Source organism: Herpailurus yagouaroundi, unplaced genomic scaffold, assembly GCF_014898765.1.
Source record: "Herpailurus yagouaroundi ecotype Mexico unplaced genomic scaffold, PumYag 185, whole genome shotgun sequence".
In the NCBI taxonomy this organism is placed as follows: Eukaryota; Metazoa; Chordata; class Mammalia; order Carnivora; family Felidae; genus Herpailurus; species Herpailurus yagouaroundi.
The window spans coordinates 24,752,988-24,773,878 of record NW_024412416.1 but is presented as its reverse complement, the minus strand read 5'-3'; positions in this window follow the sequence as shown (position 1 = coordinate 24,773,878).

Genomic DNA, 20,891 nt, shown 5'->3' with positions numbered 1-20,891 from the left:
TTTTTCAGCCTTTTAAAAATTTTAATTTTTTGAAATTTATTATCTCATTATAAATATTCTCTTTGTACATACTTTTGTTTTTGTTTTTTCTATTTTTTTATTGTTGTTGAAAGTGAGAGTTACAAAAGTTGTATGAGATTCAAGCTCTCAGAAAACTGGACTCATCCTGAATAAAAATGTGGCAATATGAAGTATTTTATTATACATTTTTACATAAAAAGTTGCAACTCAATGGAGGAATATGATGAGCAAGACTTCAACCAAAATATTTACAACCTTCTGAGCTGATGGGTAGGCATTGGCCTTTACCCTTGGCAGAAGAAACTTGCATCCTGAGCACTGCAGTACCATAGGTGACATTTTTCATATTGCAAATCCATCAGCGAAGCTGCATATGAGTTAAGTTATTACACTAATTCTTCACACACAAACATGCACACACCAAGCTACAATACAATTTTATCTAATGCCTTAATTAGAAATGGATGGAGGGGCACCTGGGTGGCTCAGTCCGTTAAGCGTCCGACTTCAGCTCAGGTCATGATCTCACAGTCTGTGAGTTTGAGCACCAGGTGGGGCTCTGTGCTGACAGCTTGGAGCCTGGAGCCTGCTTCGCATTCTGTGTACCCCCTCTCTCTGCCCCGCCCCCACTCATGCCTCTCTCTCTCTCTCTTTCTCTCAAAAATAAATAAACATTAAAAATAAAAAGGAGGAGGAAGATGGTGGCGTAGGAGGATGCTGGGCTCACCGTGTCCTGCTGATCACTTAGATTCCACCCACACCTGCCTAAATAACCCAGAAAACCACCAGAAGACTAGCAGAATGGATTCTCCAGAGCCAAGCATAGACGAGAGGCCCACAGAAAAGTGAACCCTCCCGAAGCGGATCACTGAAGGAAAAGCAAGCTGAGCCTACCCCTCCCGCCCCTGTGCACCTTGCCGATCCACCCCAGCTAATACACCAGATCCCCAGCACCACAAGACTGGCAGAATGCAAGTAGCCAAGATGGCCACGCCACCCCACAGTGAATCCCGCTACTAGGAGAAGGGAAGATAATGTACACACTAGTCTGACTGTGGCCCCAGTGGTGGGCTGGGGTTAGACATCAGGTCTGACTGCAGCCCCACCCACCAATGCAAATTATTCAAGACAGCATAGGGGAAGTGCCCCGCAGTTCTGCACCACTCCAGAGACTATCCAAAATGATGAAATGGAAGAATTCCCCTCAAAAGAATCTCCAGGAAATAATGACAGCTAACGAACTGATCAAAGAGGATGTAAACCCTATAGCAAAAAGTGAATTTAGAATAATAGTCATAAAATTAATTGTTGGGCTTGAAAACAGTATAGAGGACAGCAGAGAATCTATTGCTACAGAAATCAAGGGACTAAGGAACACCCAGGAGGAGCTAAAAAAATGCTATAAATGAGCTGCAAAATAAAATGGAGACAACCACAGCTCGGATTGAGAGGCAGAGGAGAGAATAGGTGAACTAGAAGATAAAATTATGGAAAAAGAGGAAGCTGAGAAAAAGAGAGATAAAAAAATCCAGGAGTATGAGGGGAAAGTTAGAGAACTAAGGGATGCACTAAAGAGAAATAATCTATGCATAATTGGTATTCCAGAGGAGGAAGAGAGAGGGAAAGGTGCTGAAAGTGTACTCGAAGAAATAATAGCTGAGAACTTCCCTGATCTCTGGAAGGAAAGAGGCATTGAAATCCAAGAGGCACAGAGAACTCCCTTCAGATGTAACTTGAATCGATCTTCTGCATGACATATCATAGTGAAACTGTCAAAATACAAGGATAAAGAGAAAATTCTGAAAGCAGCTACAGATAAATGTGCTCAAACACATAAAGGGAGACCAATAAGACTAGTGACGGATCTCTCTACTGAAACTTGGCAGGCGAGAAAGGAATGGCAGGAAATCTTCAATGTGATGAACAGAAAAAATATGCAGCCAAGAATCCTCTATCCAGCAAATCTGTCATTTAAAATAGGAGAGATAAAGGTCTTCCGAAACAAACAAAAACCGAAGGAATTCATCACCACTAAACCAGCCCTACAAGAGATCCTAAGGGGGATCCTGTGAGAAAAAGTACCAGAGACATTGCTATGAGCATGAAACCTACAGACATCACAATGACTCTAAACCCATATCTTTCTATAATAACACTGAATGTAAATGGACTAAATGCACCAACTAAAAGACATCGGGTATCAGAATGGATAAAAAAACAAGACCCATCTATTTGATGTCTACAAGAGACCCATTTTAGATCTGAGGAAACTTTCAAATTGAAACTGAGGGGATGGAGAACTATTTATCATGCCACTGGAAGTCAAAAGAGAGGTGGAGTAGCCATACTTATATCGACAAACTACACTTTAAATTAAAGGTTGTAACAATAGATGAAGAAGGGCATTATATAATAATTACAGGGTCTATCCATTAGGAAGAGCTAACAATTATAAATGTCTATCTGCCGAATAAGGGAGCCCCCAAATATATAAAACAATTAATCACAAACATAAGCAACCTTATTGATAAGAATGTGGTAATTGCAGGGGACTTTAACACCCCATTCACAGCAATGGATACATCATCTAGACACAGGATCCATAAAGAAACAAGGGCCCTGAATGATACATTGGATCAGATGGACTTGACAGATATATTTAGAACTCTGCATCCCAAAGCAACAGAATACACTTTCTTCTCGAGTGCACATGGAACACTTTCCAAAATAGGTCACATACTGGGTCACAAAACAGCCCTTCATAAGTATACAAGAATTGAGATCATACCATGCATATTTTCAGACCACAATGCTATGAACCTTGAAATCAACCACAGGAAAAAGTCTGAAAAATCTCCAAAATCATGGAAGATAAAGAACACCCTACTAAAGAACGAATGGGTCAAACAGGAAATTAGAGAAGAAATTTAAAAATATATGGAAACAAACGAAAATGAAAAGACAACAATCCAAACACTTTGGGATGCAGCGAAGGCAGTCCTGAGAGGAAAATACATTGCAATCCAGGCCTATCTCAAGAAACAAGAGGGGCGCCTGGGTGGCGCAGTCGGTTAAGCGTCCGACTTCAGCCAGGTCACGATCTCGCGGTCCGTGAGTTCGAGCCCCGCGTCGGGCTCTGGGCTGATGGCTCAGAGCCTGGAGCCTGTTTCCGATTCTGTGTCTCCCTCTCTCTCTGCCCCTCCCCCGTTCATGCTCTGTCTCTCTCTGTCCCAAAAATAAACGCTGAAAAAAAAAATTAAAAAAAAAAAAAAAAAAGAAACAAGAAAAATCCCAAATACAAAATCTAACAGAACACCTAAAGGAAATAGAAGCAGAAGAGCAAACACACCCTGAACCCAGCAGAAGAGAAATAATAAAGACCAGAGCAGAAATAAACAATATAGAATCTAAAAAAAAATTGTAGAGCAGATCAACGAAACCAAGAGTTGGTTTTTTGAAAAAAATAAACAAAATTGATAAACCTCCAGCCAGGCTTCTGAAAAAGGAAACGGAGATGGCCTAAATAGATAAAATCATGAATGAAAATGGAATGATTACAACCAATCCCTCAGAAATACAAGCAATTATCCGGGAATAATATTAAAAACTATATGCCAACAAACTGGACAACCTGGAAGAAATGGACAATTTCCTAAACTCCCACACACTTCCAGAACTCAATCAGGAGGAAATAGGAAGCTTGAACAGATCCATAACCAGCAAGAAAATTGAATCAGTTATCAAAAATCTCCCAACAAATAAGAGTCCAGGACCAAATGGCTTCCCAGGGGAGTTCTACCAGACGTTTAAAGCAGAGATAATACCTATCCTTCTCAAGCTATTCCAAGAAATAGAAAGGGAAGGAAAACTTCCAGACTCATTCTATGAAGCCAGTATTACTTTGATTCCTAAACCAGACAGAGACCCCGTAAAAAAAAGAGAACTACAGGCCAATATCCCTGATGAATATGGATGCAAAAATTCTCAATAAGATACTAGCAAATCGAATTCAACAGCATATAAAAAGAAGCATTCACCATGATCAAGTGGGATTCATTCCTGGGATGCAGGGCTGCTTCAACATTCACAAATCAATCAACGTGATACATCACATTAATACAAGAAAAGATAAGAACCCTGTGATCCTGTCAATCGATGCAGAAAAGCATTTGGGAAAATTCAGCATCCTTTCTTGATAAAAACCCTCAAGAAAGTCGGGATAGAAGGAACATACTTAAACATCATAAAAGCCATTTATGAAAAGCCCACAGCTAATATCATCCTCAATGGGGAAAAACTGAAAGCTTTTTCCCGGAGATCAGGAACACGACAGGGATGTCCACTCTCACCGCTATTGTTTAACATAGTTTTGGAAGTTCTAGCATCAGCAATCAGACAACAAAAGGAAATCAAAGGCATCCAAATTGGCAAAGATGAAGTCAAGCTTTCACTCTTTGCAGATGAAATGATATTATACATGGAAAACCTGATAGACTCCACCAGAAGTCTGCTAGAACTGACACATGAATTCAGCAGTCACAGGATACAAAATCAATGTACAGAATTCAGTTGCATTCTTATACACTAATAATGAAGCAACAGAAAGACAAATAAAGAAACTGATCCCATTCACAATTGCACCAAGAAGCATAAAATACCTAGGAATAAATCTAACCAAAGATGTAAAAGATCTGTATGCTGAAAACTATAGAAAGCTTATGAAGGAAATTGAAGAAGATATAAGGAAATGGAAAAACATTCTGTGCTCATGGGTTGGAAGAATAAATATTGTCAAAATGTCAATCCTACCCAAAGCTATCTACACATTCAATGCAATCCCAATCAAAATTGCACCAGCATTCTTCTAGAAGCTAGAATAAGCAATCCTAAAATTCGTATGGAACCACAAAAGGCCTTGAATAGCCAAAGTAATTTTAAAGAAGAAGACCAAAGCAGGAGGCATCACAATCCCAGACTTTAGCCTCTACTACAAAGCTGTCATCATCAAGACAGCATGGTATTGGCACAAAAACAGACACATAGACCAATGGAATAGAATAGAATCCCCAGAACTAGACCCACAAACGTATGGCCAACTCATCTTTGACAAAGCAGGAAAAGAATATCCAATGGAAAAAAGACAGTCTCTTTAACAAATGGTGGTGGGAGAACTGGACAGCAACATGCAGAAGAATGAAACTAGACCACTTTTTCACACCATTCACAAAAATAAACCCTAAAATGGATAAAGGACCTGAATGTGAGACAGGAAACCATCAAAACCCTAGAGGAGAAAGCAGGAAAAGACCTCTCTGACCTCAGCCATAGCAATTTCTTACTTGACACATCCCCAAAGGCAAGGGAATTAAAAGCAAAAATGAACTATTGGGACCTCATGAAGATAAAAATCTTCTGCACAGCAAATGAAACAATCAAAAACCTAAAAGGCAACTGATGGAATGGGAAAAGATATTTGCAAATGATATATCGGACAAAGGGCTAGTCTCCAAAATCTATAAAGAGCTCACCAAACTCCACACCCAATAAACAAATAATCCAGTGAAGAAATGGGCAGAAAACATGAATAGACACTTCTCTAAAGAAGACATCCGGGTGGCCAACAGGCACATGAAAAATGTCAACGTCAGTCTTCATCAGGGAAATACAAATCAAAACCACACTCAGATATCACCTCACACCAGTCAGAGTGGCTAAAATGAACAAATTAGGAGAGTATGCTGGAGAGGATGGAGAAACGGGAACCCTCTTGCACTGTTGGTGGGAATGCAAGCTGGTGCAGCCACTCTGGAAAACCGTGTGGAGGTTCCTCAAAAATTTAAAAATAGACCTACCCTATGACCCAGCAGTAGCACTGCTAGGAATTTATCCAAGGGACACAGGAGTACTGATGCATAGGGGCACTTGTACCCCAATGTTTATAGCAGCACTCTCAACAATAGCCAAATTGTGGAAAGAGCCCATATGTCCATCAACTGATGTATGGATAAAGAAATTGTGGTTTATATACACAATGGATTACTATGTGGCATTGAGAAAGAATGAAATATGGCCTTTTGTAGCAACGTGGACGGAACTGGTGAGTGTTATGCTAAGTGAAATAAGCCATACAGAGAAAGACAGATACCATATGGTTTCACTCTTATGTGGATCTTGAGAAACTTAACAGGAACCCATGGGGGAGGGGAAGGAAAAAAAAAAGAGAGGTTAGAGTGGGAGAGAGCCAAAACATAAGAGACTCTTAAAAATAAGAACAAACTGAGGGCTGATGGGGGATGGGAGGGAGTGGAGGGTGGGTGATGGGTATTGAAGAGGGCATCTTTTGGGATGAGCACTGGGTGTTGTATGTAATCCAATTTGACAATAAATTTCATATATTTATAAAGTAAAAAAATAAAAAATGAATGGATACCTTATTTTATTGTAAAATCAGTAATTAAAAAATAAAAACAAAATTTATTTATATGAATAAGATGATTTGATATATAAAGCGTTGGGATACAAAGAACTTATTCAATTTCTCTTGACTTTTTTCATTTTCTTTCCCATATTGTTGCTACAGCTAGAACCTCTTAATAATCTCCAGTATAATATCTCTATGTAGTTATCACAGTTGAAGGCATGGTTTTCATTGTAGCACATGGTGTACATATGTAGTACATACTCTGTACTAGTGGCCAAAATAGTCTTACTTCAAAAAGGCAAAAGCAAAATACAATAGCCAATATATGGAAGAAACCTAAGTGTCCATCAATAGAAAAATGGATAAGGAAGATGAAATATATAATTAAAAATACTATATTTCACTCATAAGTGGAATCTTTAAAAAGAAAATGAATAAACAAAATAAAAATTAGACATATAAATACAGAGAACAAACTGATGTTTGGCAGAGAGGAGAGAGGGCAGTGGGGTGGGCAAAATGGTGAAAAGGCCTGGGAGATACATGCTTCCATTATTAAATGAATAGGTCATGGGAATAAAGTGTACAACATAAAGAATATAGTCAGTGATATTATGATAGTTATGTATGGGGACAGATAGTAGCTACACTTGTGGTGAACATAGCATAATAATGTACAAACTTGTCAAAGTATTATGTTGTACACTTGAAACTAATGTACCATTGTGTGTGGAAATATATTTTTAAAAAATCATAAGTCACCCCCAACCTAATCAATGTAGGATCAAAATAGAAAAACTTCAAAGGAACCATGGTGCCACAGTATAGTTAATGCACTTCTTTACCCATAAATACACTTCTGTGCCTTTCCAACATTTAATTCAATGAAACAAACACTTTTTGACTACTTAGTGCAAGGCCCTGAGTTCATTAATAGGAAATCAGGAATAAGTCAGGAATGTTCTTCATCCTCAGAACTTCTTTGTCCAATCAGAATGTGTTAATCTACCACTATTGTAGCTCTGACTCATTGAAAAGCAATCTCCTTGGACACTGCTTGGGTGAGATGTTGTAGTCTCTACACATACAATTTGAAAATGACTGAATTGTACTAGATTACCTTTAAGGGTCCTTTCAAGAACCAATGGTCTATCACTCCTCCTTAACATTGTTTCTGGCTATATTTTCTATTGTAGTTCAAATATTTATATATTTCTAATAAAGTTTGTTGAGAAATATGACTAGCACACCAAACCAGTGAATTAAGATATATGACCCTTTGGAGGGGAATTATATGATTTACATGAAAATATTAATTAATGTGGGGTCAAAATCAAGTGCTACAAAGAAATGGCAAATAATCATGCTGGTAGTACAGGAAGGACTAAAGTATGGAAAACAGTGAACAATCGGAGTCTGTCTGAGTCTATTAGGATGATACCTGTTTTCTAAACTTTTAAATTTATATAAAGTAAAATTCATTTTAAAGGGTTGCAGTTCTAGGAGTTTCTACAGATGCAGACTCTTGTAACCATTATAGATAGAATAAAGAAAAATTCTAGCCCTCTAAAGAATCCTCCTGTAATATCTCTCTGCATTTATGCCCTTGTCCTACGTGTAACCCCAGGAAACCAATGATCTACTCTATATAATTCTATTTTCCCCCCCAGAACATTGCATAAATAGAATAATTAAGTTTCAATACTTCAAAACTGCATTTTTCACTTAGAATAAAACATTTTAAGATTCTTTTATGTTATTATTCTTTTATTCTATTTATAGTTCACTTTTTTTTGTAAAGTTACTATGCTATTTATTTATTTATTTTTCCAAATTTTATTTAAATTCTAGTTAGTCAATAGCAATATTGGTTTCAGAAGTAGAATTCAGTGATTCATCAATTACATACCACACCTAGTATTCATCTCAACAAGTGCCCCCTTTAATGCCCATCACCCATTTATCCCATTTCCCCAACCCACCACCCTCCAGCAATCCTCAGTTTGTTCTCTATCTTTAAGTCTTTAATGGTTTGATTCCCTCTCTCTTTTCCCCTGCTCCCATATGTTCATCTATTTGGTTTCTAAATTTCACATAAGAGTGAAATCATATGGTATTTACCTTTGTAATTGACTTATTTCAGTTATGCTAACTGAAATGTATTCTGTATGTATTATGCTAATACATTCTAGCTCCATCCACATTGTTGTAAATGACAAGATTTCATTTGTTTTGATTGCTAATATTCCAGTGTGTGTGTGTGTGTGTGTGTGTGTGTGTGTGTGTACCTCTTCTTTATCCATTCATCAGTCAATGGGCATTTGGGCTCTGTCCATAGCTTGGCTACTGTTGTTAGTGCTGCTATCAACATCGGGGTACCTGTGTCCCTTCGAATCAGTATTTTTGTATCTTTAGGGTAAATACCTAGTGTTCAATTACTGGATCCTAGGGTATTTCTATTTTTAACTTTTTGATGAACCTTCATACAGTTCTCCAGAGTGGCTGCAGCAGTTTGCATTCCCACCAGCAGTGCAAAAGGGTTCCACTTTTTCCATATTCTTGCCAACACCTGTCGCTTATTGTGTTGTTAATTTTAGCCATTCTGACAGGTGTGAGGTGGTATCTCATCATAGTTTTGATTTGTATTCCCCTGATAATGGGCAATGTTGAGCCTCTTTTCATGCCTCTGTTAGCCATCTGGATGTCTTCTTTGAAAAAGTGTGAATTCATGTCTTCTATTTTTTCACTGGATTATTTGTTTTTTGGGTGTTGAATTGATGAAGTTCTTTACAGATTTTAGATATTAACCCTTTAACAAATATGTCATTTGCAAATATCTTCTCCCATTCCATAGACTGCCTTTTGGTTTTGTTGATTGTTTCCTTTTCTGTGCTGAAGCTTTTTATTGTGAAGAAGTCCCAATAATCCATTATTGCTTTTTTTGTTTCCCTTGCCTCTGGCGACCTGTTTAGTAAGCAGTTGCTATGGTCGAGATTGCAGAGGCTGCTGCCTATGTTCTCCTTGAGGATTTTGATGGTTCCCTATCTTACATTTAGATCTTTCATACATTTTGAATTTATTTTTGTATGTGGTGCAAGAAAGTTTGTCCATTTTCATTCTTGTGCATGTTGCTGTCCAGTTTTCCCAACATCATTTGCTGAAGAGAATGTCATTTTCCCATTGGATATTATTTTCTGCTTTGTCAAAGATTAATTGACCATATAGTTGTAGGTTCACTTCTGGGTTCTCTATTATATGTGTCTATTTTTGTGCCATTGATCTGTGTCTGTTTTTCTGCCAATATTACACCTGTCTGATGATCGCAGCTTAATAATATAGATCGAAATCTGGAATTGTGATGCCTCTAGCTTTGTTTTTCTTTTTTAAGATTGCTTTGACTATTCGGGGTCTTTTGTGGTTTCATACAAATTTTAGGAATGTTTGTCTAGATCTGGGAAAAATGCTGGTGGTATTTTGATGGGGATTGTATTAAATGTGTAGATAGCTTTATTTGAATAGACATTTTAACAATGTTTTTTTTCCAACCCATGCACATGGAATGCTTTTCCATTTCTTTGTGTCCTCTTCAATTTCTTTCATAAGTGTTCTATACATTTCAGACTACGTATCTCTTATCTATGGTTAGATTTATTTCAAGGTACCTAATTGTTATTGGTGCAATTGTGAATGGTATTAATTTGATGACTTCTCTTTCTGCTGCTTCATTGTTGGTGTATAGTAATGCAACAAATTTCTGTATGTTGATTTCATATCATACAACTTTTCTGAATTCATGTATTAGTTCAAGCAATTTTTTTGGTGGAGACTTTCATATTTTTATGTTGTCTGCAAATAGTAAAAGTTTGACTTCTTTTCACTTGCCAATTTGGATATCTTTTACTTCTTTTTGTTGCCTTGTTGCTGAGGCTAAGACTTCCAGCACTCTGTTAAATAACAATGGTGAGAGTAGACACCCTTGTCTTGTTCCTGACCTTAGGGGAAAAGCTCTCAGTTTTTCCCCCTTGAGGATGGTATTAGCTGTGGGTCTTTTGTATATGGCCTTTAATGATGTCGATGTATGTTCTATCTGTACACTCTAGAGGATTTTTAATAAGAATGAAGGCTACATTTTGTTAAACGATTTTTCTGCATCTAACGAAAAGATCATATGGTTCTTTTTAAATATTTTTAAAGTTTATTTACTTATTTTGAGAGAGAGAGAGAGTGGGCATGCATGCAGGGGAGGGGCATGGAGAGAGAGACACACAGAGAGAGAGAATCCCAAGCAAGCTCTGCACTGCCAGCACAAAGCCTGATGCAGGGCTCGAACTCAGAAACCATAAGATCTTGAGCTGAGCTGAAAACAAGAGTTGGGTGGTTAACCGACTGAGCCACCCAGGCACCCCAAGGATAATATGGTTCTTATCCATACTTTTATTAATGTAGTGTATCATGTTGTTTGACTTGCAAATATCAAACCAAACTTGCAACCTAGGAATAAATTTCACTTGATCAGGGTGAGTATCAAAAATCTATAAAGAACTTATCAAACTCAACACCCAAAAAACAAAGAATCCAGTGAAGAAATGGGCAAAAGACATGAATAGACACTTCTCCAAAGAAGACATCCTGATGGCCAACTAACACATTAAAAATGCTCCACTTCACTCATCATTAGGGAAATACAAATCAAAACCATAATGAGATATCACCTTACACCTGTCAGAATGGCTAACATTAACAACTCAGGCAGCAACATATGTTGGCAAGGATGCGGAGAAAGAGGATCTCTTTTGCACTGTTGGTGGGAATGCAAACTGGTGCAGCCACTCTGGAAAACAGTATGGAGCTTCCTCAAAAAAATTAAAAAGAACTACTCTACAGCCCAGCAATTGCACTACTAGGTATTTATCCAAGGGATGCAGGTATGCTGTTTTGAAGCGACAGATGCACCCCAATGTTTATAGCAGCACTATCAACAATAGCCAAATTACGGAAAGAACCCAAATGTCCATCGATGGATGAATGGATAAGAAAGATGTGGTATATACATAATGGAATAATACTCAGCAATCAAAAAGAATGAAATCTTGCCATTTGCAACTACATGGATGAAACTAGAGGGTATTATGCTAAGCGAAATTAGTCATTCAGAGAAAGACAAATATCATATGACTTCACTCATATGAGGACTTTAAGAGACAAAACATATGAACATAAAGGAAGGGAAGCAAAAATAATATAAAAACAGGGAGTGGGACAAAACAGAAGAGACTCTTAAATATGGAGAACAGAGGGTTACTGGAGGGATATGAGAGGGGGGTGGGCTAAATGGGTAGGGGCATTAAGGAATTTCCATCTGAAATTATTGTTGCACTATATGCTAACAAACTTGGATGTAAATTAAAATAGTAAATTAAATTAAAAGAAATTAAAAAAGAAAATAATTCTTTTAATGTACTGTGGAATTCAATACTGAGAATTTTTGCATCCATGTTCATCAAGGATATTGACCTGTAATTCGTCTTTTCAATGGGGTCTTTGGTTTTGGAAATCAAGGTAATGCTGGCCTTATAAATGAGTTTGTAAGTTTTGTTTCCATTTCTATTTTTTTTTAGAACAGATTGAGAAAAATTGGTATTAACTGTTCTTTAGATGCCTGGAAGAATTCCCCAAGGAAGGCACCTGGCCCTGCATTTTTGTTTGTTGGGAGATTTTTTATTACTGTTTAAATTTATTTGCTGCTTATGGATCTGTTCAAATTTTATATTTATTCCTGTTTCAGTTTTGGTAGTTTGTATATTTCTAGGAATTTATCCATTTCTTACATATTGCCCAATTTTTTGGTCAATTATCACAATATTCTCTTAAATTGGTTTGTATTTCTATGATATTGATGATGACCTCTCCCTTTCATTTGTTTTTTTATTTATTTGGGTCCTTTCTCCTTTCTTTTTGGTAAATTTGGCTATTTTATTAATTCTTTCAAAGAATCAGCTCTTAGTTTCATTGATCTGTTTTACTATGTTTTTTTGTTTCATTTTTTGTTTTTTATTTTTGCTGTTGTTTTTTCTCTATCATTTATATCTGCTCTTATGTTTCTTATTCCCCTTCCTCTGCTGGCTTTAAGCTTTATTTGCTGTTCCTTTTCTAGCTCCTTTAGGTGTAAAGTTAGGTTGTGTATTTGAGACCTTTATTGCTTCTTGAGAGAGGCCTATATTGCAATATAATTCCCTTTTAAGACTGCCTTTCCTGCATCCCAAAAGTCTTGAACTGCTGTGTTTTTATTTTAATTTGCTTCCATGTAGTTTCTTTTGTCTTTAATTTCCTGGTTAACCCATTCATTCTTTAGTAGGATGTTATTCAACCTCCACATACTTATGTTCTTTCCTTTTTTTTTTTTTTTCTTGTGATTGATTTCGAGTTTCATAGTGCTGTGGCCTGAAAACATGCATGGTATAATCCTGATCTTTTTGTACTTTTTGAATTCTGATTGGTGACCCAATATGTGATCCTTTCTGGAGAATGTTCCATGTGCACTCTAGAAGAATGTGTATTCTATTTCTTAAGGATGGAATGTTCTGAGTTTATTTGTTAAGTACATCTGATCCAGTGTGGCACTCAAAGCCATTGTTTCCTTACTGACTTTTTGCTTAAATGACATGTCCCTTGCTATAAATGGGATGTTAAAGTCTCCTACTGTTATTATATTATTATCAATCAGTTTCTTTATGTTTGTGATTAATTGATTTATATATTTGAGTGTTCATGTTGAGGGCATAAGTATTTACAATTGTTAGATCTTGATGGATAGACCCCTTAATTATGATATAATGCCCTTCTTCATTTCTTGTTAGTCTTTGTTTTAAAATCTAGTTTCTCTGCTGATATAGCAGGTGTACAAATGTCAGAGACTGAGGTCTATTTAGTCCCTTTACTCTTTCTGCTCCTCCATCCTAACACATGGCTACCATAATTAGAGATGGTTCTAGAACTCTAACAATCTAGGCATCTGAAACGAAGGAAAGGAGAAGAGGGAAAAAGAAACATTTCCAAATTAAATCAGTGCCACTTACTGGCTGCCTCTATTTGTAACAGATGGTAGCATTTAGCTAGGCACATTGTTGCTTCCATTAATATAGGGTTCTGGTAGGTAAGAAGGAGGCAAGAATGGATATTAGCTCTGCCATAATTTGCTTAGTCTGAGCATTGAATTCTAAATCCCACTGGATTATTTTATAAAAGCAAAGAAACATGAATATATTGTCTAAATTTTGTTATTGGTATCAAAATAAGATATTCTTGGGGTGCCTAAGTGGCTCAGTAGGCTGAGCATCTTACTTGTGCTCAGGTAATGATCTCACAGTTCGTGAGTTCAAGCCCTACATCAGGATCTGTGCTGACAGCTCAGAGCCTGGAGCCTGTTTAGAATTCTGTGTCTCCCTCTCCCTCTCTGCCCACCCCACACTTGTGCTCACTCTCTCTCTCTTTCTCTCTCTTTCAAAAATAAATAAGTAAGCATTAAAAAATAAAATCTAGTTTGTCTGATATAAGACTGGCTACTCTGGCTTTCTTTAGTCATCTGTTAGAAAAATAGATATTTCTCCATCCTCCAACTTTTAATCTGTCGATGACTGTAGGTCAAAAGTGAGTTTCCTGTAGGGAGTATATTGATGGGTCTTTTTGTTTTTGTTTTTTCTCCGTTCTGATACCCTATGTCTTTTAATTGGAGCATTTAGCCCATTTACATTCAGGTTGATTATTGAATTATATGAGTTTAATGTCATCATGTTACCTGTAATGTTGGTATTTCTGATGATGAGTTGTGCTCTTTTCTAGTCTTGTTGCTTCTGCCCCTCCCCCCAAAGACTCCTTCTTAAAATTTTTTGTAGGGTTAGTTTAGTGGTCATGAACTCTGTTAGTTTTTGTTTGTCAGGGAAACTTTTTATCTCTTCTTCTATTCTGAATGAAAGCCTTGCTGGTAGAATATTCTTTCTTCTATATTTTTCCCATTCAGCACATTGAATATATCCTGCTACTCTTGTCTGTCCCACCAAGTCCATGGACAGAAATGCTGCAAACCTGATCTGTCTTCTTTTGCAGGTTAAGGACTTTTTTCCATTGCTATTTTCAGGATTCTTTCCTTGACCATGTATTTTGTGAATTTGACTGTGATATGCCTTGGCAATGGTCCGCTTTTTTTTTTTTTAATTTAATGGGAGTTTTCTGTGCTTCTTGGATTTTTATGTCTGTGTCCTTCCCAGATGAGGGATTTTTTCAGCTATAATCTGTTCACATAAACCTTCTGCCCCTTTTTCTCTCTCTTCACTTTCTGAGATCCCTATGATATAAATATTATTCCATTTCAATAAGTTGCTGAGTTTCCTAAGTTTACTTTCATTATTCATTACCTTTGTTTCCCTCTTCTTTTCAGCTTCATTATTTTCCTTAATTTTATCTTCTATATCACTAATTCGCTCATCTGTCCTATCCATCCCTGTTTTTATGGCCTCTTTTTGGATTTGCATCTCAGTTATAGCGTTTTTAATTTCAGTCTGACTAGATTTTAGGTGTTTTTTTAAAATCTCTGCAGAAAGGGATTCTCTGGTGTGTTCTTGGTCTAGCTAGTTTCATTACAATTGCTGTTTTAAATTCTAATTCAGACATCCTACTTACATCTGTTTTGATTAAATCCCTGGCCATCATATCTTCCTGTTCTTCCTTGTTTTTTTAATGTTTATGTGTTATTGAGAGAAGGAGAGACACAGAGCATGAGCAGAGGAGGGGTAGAGATAGGGGGAGACACAGGATCTGAAGCAGGCTCCAGACTCTGAGCTGTCAGCACAGAGCCTAATGTGGGGCTCGAACTCACAAACTGTGAGATCATGACCTGACCTGCAGTTAGTCGCTTAATCAGCTGAGCCACCCAGCCACCCCTTCCTGTTATTTCTTTTGAGGTGAATTGTTCCATCTTGTCATTTTGGAGGAAGAAAATAATAATAATAGTAATAATAATAATAATAATAATAATAATAATAAAATGAAATAAAAATTATAAAATTAAAAAATAAATCAAATAAAGGAAGATAGAATTCACATGTGTCTTGTTCTGTTTGTTGAAAGAAGCTTGACAGAAAAAAAATAAGATAAAATAAAATAAAATAAAATAAAAAATTTGCTCTTTCTGTAACCAAGAAAAAAAAGAAAAATAGTAACAAAAACAGATGCAAAAAAAAAATGAACAAACAAGTGAACAAATAAACAAATAAAACCCCAGAGGAAGCTACATGCAGTTTTCTATAGAGCTGAATCTTTATAGCAGTCTGAGTAGACCAAGTGCATGGAAGGGATTTGTGCTGGTCTTCTTGGGGAGAATCCTTCTGCTTCTCAGGCCAATTTGCCCTGGTGGAGATGTGCTTTAGGGGGCAGGGGGTGGGGCTTGGTGTAATGGCTCTGCTCTCCACTTGATGCCATTGTTTAGCTCACTGGGGTCAATCAGTGTTGGACTAATGGTGAAAATGGCTTCACCCACTCTCTAGTCTCCAGAGCAGGAAGTTCATGGCTTCACACACACACAATTAATTACCCTTCCTGTGTCTCCAGCTCCCATCAGTTTCCCCCCTTCCCCCTGTCTCTGTCTAAGCTGTCAGCCTGCCAGATAGCACCTCCCTCCAGAGTTTTATATCATGCATGCCTATGTTTCACAACCCCACACTTTAGAGACCCCCATGGCTTTGGCCATCCTGACCCTCTGGGAGAGGGTCTCACTGCACTGTGGCCAGTACAAGCTTATTCCAGAAAACATTCATGTGACCACACAGTGGCAGTGGCTCAGAGTTTATGGTAAATTACACCATACAGCCAGTACCAGGGTTTGCTGCCCACAGCCCACATCTTTGTTCCTGTACTGGTGGACAGGGCAGCTCTACAGCATCCGTTGAGTTTTTTGCCCTTGGAGAGGTCATATCACCTCTACCAAATGCACTCCAAGCAGGGGAACTGCATCTCCCCATGCGACCCAGGGGATTCTCAGACTATGCTGCCCACCGCTGGGGCTCTGTCCTACTTCCGCATTGAAGCACTGTCAAGCACTAACCTCCAAAACTTGAGACTCTGTGCTTCACTGTTTATAAAAAACTGACAAGATTAAAACCCTCTCTATTTTACCTGTGAACAGTTTGGAGGAACAGTTTCTTATGCATTCCCTGCACATGTTTTCACTCTTTCTCTCTAGCTACTTTCAGGGGGAGTGCTTTTCTTGCATGAATCCGATGCACTGCTCAATTTCACCTCTCTCTGTCTCCTGTCCGTGCAAAGTGCCTCAGTGGCACCGCAGCTCTTATCTCCCCTAATTCACCTCTCCACACTACATACTTGTCACATTCTCTCTCTCAAATTTTGCAGATTGTTCTGCTAATCCTCAGATCAACTTCCTAGGTATTCAAAATAGTTTGATAGTGATCTATCTGTGTTCAAAGGATGAGAAAAGCCCAGGGTCCCCTTACTATTCTGTTGTTTAACTCTGAGTAGTTCATTTCTTTTTATTGGTGAGTAGTATCTCTTTGTGTGAATGTACCATAGTGTTCAGTCAGCCACACATTGAAAGACATTTGAATTGCTCCAGTTTGGGGCAATTATGAATAATACTGCTATAAATATTCACAAACAAGTTTTTCAGTGAACATAGCTTTTCATTTCTTTTTTTTTTTATATATGAAATTTATTGTCAAATTGGTTTCCATACAACACCCAGTGCTCATCCCAAAAGGTGCCCTCCTCAATACCCATCACCACCCTCTCCTCCCTCCCACCCCCCATCAACCCTCAGTTTGCTCTCAGTTCTCAACAGTCTCTTATGCTTTGGCTCTCTCCCACTCTAACCTCTTTTTTTTTTTTTTCCTTCCCCTCCCCCATGGGTTCCTGTTGAGTTTCTCAGGATCCACATAAGAGTGAAATTTCTTTAAGATAAATATCTAAAGGTAGAACTGTTGGGTCATTTTATAAATGTATGCTTGACTTAAAAATTTTATTAGACTTTAATTTTACAGCACTATTAGTTTCACAGCAAAATTAAGCAGAAAACACAGAAATCCAATATCCCCCTGATCTCACACATGGACAACCTCCCCCATGTCCAATATCCCACGAAGGTGGTACATTTGCTAAAATTGTTAAAACTATATTGATACATCAGTGCCACTCCAAATCCACAGTTACATTAGAGTTAATTATTGGAGTTGAATGTATTTAACTTTTTAGGAAATTTCCACTGTTTTCCAGAGTGACTATACCATTTTGCTTTCCCACCAGTGGATTTCTGTTGCTCTATGTCCTCGTCAGCACTTGGTATTGTCAGTATTTTTTATGTTAACCATTCTATTATGTGCTTAATGGTATATTATTGTGATTTTGATTTTCATTTTCTAGTGAGTAATAACTTGGAGTATCTTTTCATGTGATTTCATATTATTTTAAATTTTGAATTTTAATTCCAGAATCCTATTCAAGACTTTTTCTTGTATTTATTTGTTATTTTACTTTATACTAGTATAGTTTGTAAGAGTTTCTCAGTCTCTGTTTGCCTTATTTTGTTAAGTTGATATCTGCTAGATTTTTCCAGTGTAAAGTTACTATCTTTCACTTTGTAATTCATATACATTAAGGGAGACACTTTGAGATTATACAAATTCTCAAAGTTTCTTCTCAAAGTTTTGTACTATTTCAGCATTCATTGGTGGATCTTGTCTATAACATTTAATTCTGTGGTGTTTATCTAATGATTATTCTCTATTTCCTTCTTTCTGTCTTCATTAATTGAAATTATAGAAATCCTGCCATTTGCAACAACGTGGCTGGAACTAGAGTATATTATGCTAAGTGAAATAAGTCAGTCAGAAAAAGACAACTATCCTATTGTTTCACTCATGTGGGATTTAAGAAACAAAATAGATTAACATAGGGAAAGGGAAGCAAAAATAAGATAAAAACAGAGAGGAAGACAAACCATAAGAGACTCTTAAATACAGAGAACAAACAGAGGGCTGCTGGTGTGGTGTTGGGTGGGAGGGTGGGCAATGGGCATTAAGGAGGGCACTTGTTGGGATGAGCACTGGGTGTTATTACATGTAAGTGATGAATCACTAAATTCTGTTCCTGAAATCATTATTACTCTATATGTTAACTAACTTGGATTTAAAACAAGGAAACATTAAATAGGGATGACTGGTGGCTTAGTTGGTTAAGTGCCCGACTTTGGCTTGGGTCATGATCTCATGTTCCATGAATTCAAGCCCCATGTTGGGCTCTGTGCTGACAGCTCAGAGCTTGGAGCCTGTTTCGGATTCTCTGTCTCCCTCTCTCTCTTTGCTCCTCTCCCTCTTGTACTGTCTCTGTCTCTCAAAAATAAATAAACATTAACAGCTTTTAAATAAATAAAATAAAATAAGAAAATATTTTTAAAAACAAAAAGGAAAAGAAAATTAATTCTATGGTGAGGAAGAGTTTGTACTCTTCTCCCACTGATTTATTTAATTATATATTTATATCAGCATGGACTCATGAATAATTTACTCTATGAATTAAGTAACAAAAAGAGGACATTAGTAACTTTTGTGCAGAAATATTTCAATCTATTCTAACAATAGAATAAAACTAAAATTGACTAACAAAACCAAATAGAGTTTTTACTTGGAACTTTAAAAATCCAAGAGCCAGCCTGAAGGAGCCTCTAATCACCACAGCTGAAACAATTTAAACAACAAAATAAATAATAATAATAATGAATTTTAACTCATAGAACAAAATAAAATAGTCATGAGTCTATGCTGATATATAAACACTAAAATGAAAAGGAGTAAAAAATAAATTTCTGCTTCAAACCCATTTACCATCAAGCCCCCTACTTTGAATTCTCATTAGCATGTCCTACCTCTCTATTCATTCATTTTTTAAAAATACTTAAGTCTATACTTCTGAAGTAAGATCAAAACCAAAAATAAACTAGAAAGCTACTCAGGAACAGAGAGTTTTTAAGGCTATATGGCCCAAGAATATGGAATTTAAACTTCTGCAATCTGAAAAGCTGTTAAAATCACATATAATTTTATCATCTTTATCCTGGGAAATGAAGCTGGCAGCACAGAGCTTTGTAGTGTCCTTTATAGTTATTTTCTGGAAATTCTTGATTGCTTGGTGAAAAAGGAAACAAAGGAAGAAAAATTAGTTGAAAACATTGATACTCTAGATATAGACCAGAGATTATGAAAATTTGATAGAAAGCATAGGTAAAAGATGTATAGGACATGGTCAGCTGACAGGTCGAGACTGGTGTGTTTATGAATTTTTTTAATTGATACTTTTATTCAGTACTCATCATGTTTCAGGCACTATGCTAAGCCTGTCCCTGTAAACCCTTTACCCTTCCTTCCATTCTCCAAAGAAAATAAACAATCTCACAAAAACATTTTGAATTATATAATAGTTGGCAGACAATATACGTATGTCTTTTGGATTTCTGCATGATTTGCAAACAGAGGGACTGCCTCCTTGTTTGGAGGCAAGGGCACTTATATAGCAAACAATGTTGGAAGACAGAGGTAGGACAATTGGGTTTATCATCCAGTATCATAAAGATATTTCCCTCTAGGGCAAAAGTTAAACAAGCCTGATGTTGAAAGCCAGATATGAAAGATACGAGTTTTCTGAGCTCCTCTACTGTAACTCAAAGCACTGAATGTGGAGGCATTATTTTACCCTCTTTGTGTTGTCCTGTGGACAGTAAGGCTCAGAAAACTGGAGTTGATGATGCAGCTGATACTCTGGAACTGCTGCTGCTATGAGTAATAAAGTTTTGCTTCTAGCTAGCCTAGGCATTGTGGGTCTTTTGCCAGCACTCATAAAACTATGGCAGATTAATTTGTTAGCTTGCAAGTAGGGTAAATTTTTAGACCCATTACAATTCTTGACAATAATATCCACCCTATAGATAAAGAAACAGAGGCTAATAAAGCTAAGAAATCATGGGGCAATGAATTAAACCTAAGACTTTTGTCTCCAATGTCCTGATTCTTAACTACCAAAGGTTGCCTCATCTCAGTGGTGTGATTATGGATGCTTTTACTTTTCTCTTCATATTTTTCATCATTGTCTAATTTTGGCAGTAAGACATTTTTAAAAAATTAAAAGTTTATTTTTTATTAAAAAAATTTTTTTGGGGGGGCGCCTGGGTGGCGCAGTCGGTTAAGCGTCCGACTTCAGCCAGGTCACGATCTCGCACTCCGTGAGTTCGAGCCCCGCGTCGGGCTCTGGGCTGATGGCTCGGAGCCTGGAGCCTGCTTCCGATTCTGTGTCTCCCTCTCTCTCTGCCCCTCCCCCGTTCATGCTCTGTCTCTCTCTGTCCCAAAAATAAATAAACGTTGAAAAATAAAAACGTTTATTTATTTTTGGGACA